The following is a 6,000-nucleotide window of genomic DNA, read 5'->3' as shown; positions in this document are numbered from 1 at the left end:
GGGTGGGTTTGGGAGGGGAAATGTTTGAATTTGAATGGTGAGGTAGGTGGAGATCCTGTGGGGTCCACAGATCAAGTGGAGTTAAGGACTTAACATCCCTGCTCCAATTAGGCGTGTAAAATGCCCTTGCTGTGCAATCCTGGCGTTTAACGCCAGACTGCTGCTTGTTTCTGGCGTTAAACGCCAGACAGATGCTTGTTTTTGGCATTTAAATGCCAGACTGCTCTCCTTCAGGGTGTGCTGTTTTCAAAGCTATTTTTCATTCTGTTTTTGATTTTTCAGTAGTTTTTGTGACTTCACATGACCATCAACCTAATAAATCACGAAATAACAAAAAGAAAATAAAATAGATATGATTAAATAACATTGGGTTGCCTTCCAACAAGCGCTTCTTTAATGTCAATAGCTTGACAGTGAGCTCTCATGGAGCCTCACAGATAATCAGAGCAAGGTTGGAACCTCCCAACACCAAACTTAGAGATTGGTTGTCGCCTCCCAACACCAAACTTAGAGATTGAATGTGGGGGTTTTGTTTGACTCTGTATTGAGAGAAGCTTTTCATGCTTCCTCTCCATGGTTACAGAAGGAGAACCTTGTGTCTTATAGTTTGTAATGTCTACAAACCACAGAGCTTCCTGAATAGCAAACAATTGCTTATCTGTAAAGGTTTCACAGATCTCAGTAGGAGGGAGGAATGCTCCTGCTACTGGTTCTATCCGGGACAGGTGATCAGCTACTTGCTTCTCTGTCCCTTTTCTGTCTCTTATTTCTATATCAAACTCTTGCAGAAGCAACACCCATCTTATGAGCTTGGGCTTTGAATCCTGCTTTGTGAGTAGATATTTAAGAGCAGCATGGTCGGTGTACACAATCACTTTTGATCCTACTAAGTATGATCTAAACTTGTCAATGGCATAAACCACTGCAAGCAGCTCTTTTTCTGTGGTTGTGTAATTTTTCTGGGCATCATTCAAAATGCGGCTAGCATAATGAATGACATGCAGAAGCTTGTTATGCCTCTGTCCCAGTACTGCACCAATGGCATGGTCACTGGCATCACACATTAGTTCAAATGGTAATGTCCAGTCTGGTGCAGAAATAACTGGTGCTGTGACCAGCTTAGCTTTCAAAGTTTCAAACGCCTGCAGACACTCTGTGTCAAACATAAATGGTGTGTTAGCAGCTAGCAGATTGCTCAGAGGTTTTGCAATTTTTAAAAAATCCTTTATAAACCTCCTATAGAATCCTGCATGCCCCAGAAAGCTTCTGATTGCCTTAATATTGGTGGGTGGTGGTAATCTTTCAATTACCTCTACCTTAGCTTGATCCACCTCTATTCCCTTGTTCGAAATTTTATGCCCAAGGACAATTCCTTCAGTCACCATAAAGTGACATTTTTCCCAATTTAGAACCAGGTTATTCTCTTGGCATCTTTTCAGAACAAGTGCTAGATGGTTAAGACAGGAGCTAAATGAGTCTCCAAATACTGAGAAGTCATCCATGAAGACTTCCAGAAATTTCTCTACCATATCAGAGAAGATAGAGAGCATGCACCTCTGAAAGGTTGCAGGTGCATTGCACAGACCAAAAGGCATTCTTCTGTATGCAAATACTCCAGATGGACATGTGAATGCTGTTTTCTCTTGGTCCTGAGGATCTACTGCAATTTAGTTGTAACCTGAATAGCCATCCAAAAAGCAGTAGTATTCATGACCTGCTAGTCTTTCTAGCATCTGGTCTATGAATTGTAAAGGGAAGTGATCCTTCCTGGTGGCTGTATTGAGCCTTCAGTAGTCAATACACATACGCCACCCTGTAACTGTTCTTGTAGGAACCAGTTCATTTTTTTCATTATGAACCACTGTCATACCTCCCTTCTTAGGGACAACATGGATAGAACTCACCCAGGGGCTATCAGAAATAGGATAAATAATCCCAGCCTCTAGTAACTTAGTGACCTCTTTCTGCACCACTTCCTTCATGGCTGGATTTAGCCGCCTCTGTGGTTGAACCACTGGCTTAGCATCATCCTCCAATAGGATCTTGTGCATGCATCTTGCTGGGCTGATGCCCTTAAGGTTACTTATGGACCACCCAAGAGCTGTCTTGTGTGTCCTTAGCACTTGAAGTAGCGCTTCCTCTTCCAGGGGATTCAAACAGAGCTTATGATCACCGGAAAAGTGTCACCTTCTCCCAGAAATGCATATTTTAGGGATGATGGTAATGGTTTGAGCTCGGGTTTAGGAGGTTTTTCCTCTTCCTGAGGAAGTTTCAGAGGCTCTTTCAATTCCTCTGAATCCTCCAGATCAGGCTGAACATCTTTAAAAATGTTCTCTAGCTCTGATTCGAGACTCTCAGTCATATTGACCTCTTCCACTAGGGAGTCAATAATATCAACGCTCAGGTCCTCCCCAACCTCCTCAAACCTCCAGCGACCGCCCAGAACCACCGCGACGCCACCCCCTCCCCTCTCTTTCCCTCTTCCTTCCCTCCCCTTCTTCTCTCTCGTCCTCCCTCCATCACCGCTGCCCCCTCCGCGACCACCACCACCACACCGTCACCGCCGGATCTCTCACCACCATCACCCCCTTCCTTCCTCCCTCCTGCACCCCCTCTCCACCATTACCCCCACCCGGAACCCCCCCTGCCACCAAACAGCCACCAACCGCCGTGCCGACCACCCTGTTCTGCCACCGCGCCACCGTGCCCCTCCCAGCACCACCGCAACCACACCCCTGCCATCTCTCAGTTCCCTAGCTTAGTTCATACGCCTACCAGGTTCTGCCGAACGCCACCTTTCTTTCATTCATAATTATTTGCATATTTTTTCAGTTATGTTTAAATTTAGGATAGTTAGAGATGTATGTTGTAGTGGATTCTAGGTGGTTAGGTACCTAGGATGTGGTTAGTGGATTTAGGCCTGATTCATTGCGCTGTTCTTGCTACTTGTTTTATAATTTTCACAATTCTGCTATTGTTGTGATGTTAGTATTGTTCATGTGATGTTCTTACTGTTCATGCTGCTTTTTACACTGCTTTTTCATGTTCATACTCCATATATGTAAGTGCAGCTTTATTTTAATTTATATGAACTATTCTGCTTGCTGTTTATTTTCCGGGAACATCCAATTTTAGCTGGAATGCTGCCCAATTTTCTGTAAATCGTTTTGATTTTCATTCTTGATTTTATTTTGGCAATTTGAATTTGGCACTCCTTAGCTTTTACCAAACCAATTCTTGAATGCACGGGCTAGCATTCTTATTCCTCTGTTTTCCCGGTTAATAAATCACATTATTGTTGATTAGATTTCAATTTTCACTATTGGTATATCTATATGAATCATCAACAACTTAATTTCCTTGCTTGAATATGAGTTGTCTGTTGCTTCAAATTGTGAAATTCTTGTTACTTAGAAACCAATCATCATGCCACTTACTCTGACTTTTTTTACTAACTCACTGATTTTTGCTTTCTAACCTCTTTTTCAATTTAAAACCACTTTTAACTTTCTAACAACCCCCTCTGCTTTTTGACTAACTCTTTACTTTTACTTTTTAACTCAAGGCATGATTATGGTTTTTCCTAATTAACATGAATTCTATTTATATTACATTTTGGATTGAAATTTCTCATCTCAGCTTTTTAACTCCGAAATATTCCAAAATGCACAATTATTCAACTCATTTCATAGTCTACTGCTCCTTTGCCACTTTATGCTTATCTTGTTATTTGCCTACTTGTTTTCCTGCTTTTATTATATCCTAGATTTCTGTTTTTCAGGATGTATAACACTCAAAGAAAGGGAAAAGGCAAGGCAACAACTGGCAAACGGAAAAAAGGTGAATCCTCTATGTCTCTCCTGGAGCTTATGCATGATGACTGACGTAAGGATTTTTGCTAGTAAAGAATTTTATAAAAACAGTCGCATTGTAGATATAGTTTCTAAACCAACAGAAATCCCTTTGTGCAAATATTTTGGTTGTCACAAGTAACAAACCCCTTTAAAAATTCATAACCGAAGTATTTAAACCTCGGGTCGTCTTCTCAAGGAACTGCAGGGAAGTATGTTCTTATTATTTGTTATGAGTTTTGTAAATTGGGGGTTTTAAGAGTAAGGAATAAGTAAATTAAATGACATGTAAAATAAATAAATAACTATAAAATAAACTCTTGGCAAGGTATGAAAAATTGGAAGTCCTATCCTAGTTATCCTTATCAATGGTGATGAGAATTGAGTTTCATCCCACTTAGTTAACCTTTACTAAACAAAGGAAAGTCAAGTGGACTAATCAGTTTGATCCTCAGATCCTAGTCAATTCCTAGGGAAGTACTAGAGTTATTAGAATTCGATTTGATTAGCAAAACTAACAATTATCAATCACGATGAGTTTGATAACTCAAGAGTTACCAATTACTTAACCAAAGCTAAAAGGGGAAAATAAACTTACTCGAATAAAAATATCTTCAGATTGGAAGCAATAGTAACATAAATAAAAGAAAGCAATCATAAACTGAAATACCTCAAATAACATTAATTAAGAGAATCATATGTAACATGGAAGAGTTCATAAATTAAATTAAGAAAAAAATAAAAAGAAATATTGAACCAGATAAAGAGTTGGAATACTAACTTGAAATAATAAGAAATCCTAATCCTAAAACCTAAGAGAGAGGAGAGAACCTCTCTCTCTAAAAACTACATCTAAACTATAAAAAGTGAATAATTCAATACATCTTCTGAATTGATGTATTCCCCCACTTTATAACCTCTAATCTATGCTTTCTAGACTTGGATATGGGCCAAAAAGGCTTCAGAAATCGTTGGGAGTGTTTTCTGTAATTTCTGGTGCGTGGCGTCTGTCACGTGTCCGCGTGGGTCACGCGGTCGCGTCGTCTGGAGATTTCCTTGTCACGTGTTCGCTTCGGTCATGCATCCGCATCATCTGTGTTCTACTTAAGGCGCGCGTCTGCGTCAGTCACGCGTTCGCGTCGTTGCCTTTTTGCGCTGGGCATGCAGCTGCGTCGTCCATGCGTTCGCGTCGCTGCCATTTTCTTCAAAAACTCCATTTTGTGCTTTCCTTCCCTTTTTGTATGTTTCCTTTCCATCCTTTAACTCATTCCTGCCTTAAAGGATCTAAAACTTCTCAACACACAAATCACGACATCGAATGGTAATAAAGAGTAATTAAAATAAATAATTTCAAAGCATAGGAAACATGTATTTTACATATATCATATAATAAGGAAGGGAAAGTAAAACCATGCAATTTACATGAATAAGTGGGTGAAGGATTGAATAAATCTCTTGAATTGAGCACAATATATCTCATAAAATATGGGTTTATCAACCTCCCCACACTTAAACAATAGCATGTCCTCATGTTAAGTCCAAGATAAAGAGTAAGGTAAGGTTAAAGTGGTGGAATTTCATGCAATGCAATCTATCCTAAATGCAACTACCTAAATGGATCATGCAATTCTAATTGTCATTTACTTGTATATAAAACTTACATGTAGTTAAATTAATTCACATTCTCAAGGAATCATTTATGCATAGCCAACCTTAGATAATGTTAAAGCGCTTTTACAATTGAGATGGGTAAAATATTTTACAAACTTACAAGATAATTAACAATTTAAGCAGAGATATATGGTGATGAGCTATTGAACCCTCACTGGATTATGTGTTTACTCTCTAGTTACTCAGTGTTTATTGGGTTAATCACTCTATTCTTCTTTTTATCCTTACTTTCTATAACTTTGTTCTTCATCTAACCAATCAACAAATATAGAATATAGGCATACAAAAATCATGAGGTCTTTTCCAAGGTTGCAATGGGGCCAATGTGAAGGTAAGGGTATATGTATAAGGCTAAGTGAGCTAATAAGTGAATCCTTGATTAGTCTAAGATATCACCTAATATACACATTTTGCAATTAAAAGTTTCTTAACCTTTTTGCCCAACTTTTCTCACTTTGTGTTGCAAGCTCATGCATTA

Source organism: Arachis ipaensis, chromosome B9, assembly GCF_059453495.1.
Source record: "Arachis ipaensis isolate K30076 ecotype BB chromosome B9, ASM5945349v1, whole genome shotgun sequence".
In the NCBI taxonomy this organism is placed as follows: Eukaryota; Viridiplantae; Streptophyta; class Magnoliopsida; order Fabales; family Fabaceae; genus Arachis; species Arachis ipaensis.
Note: the sequence above shows the minus strand (reverse complement) of the source record.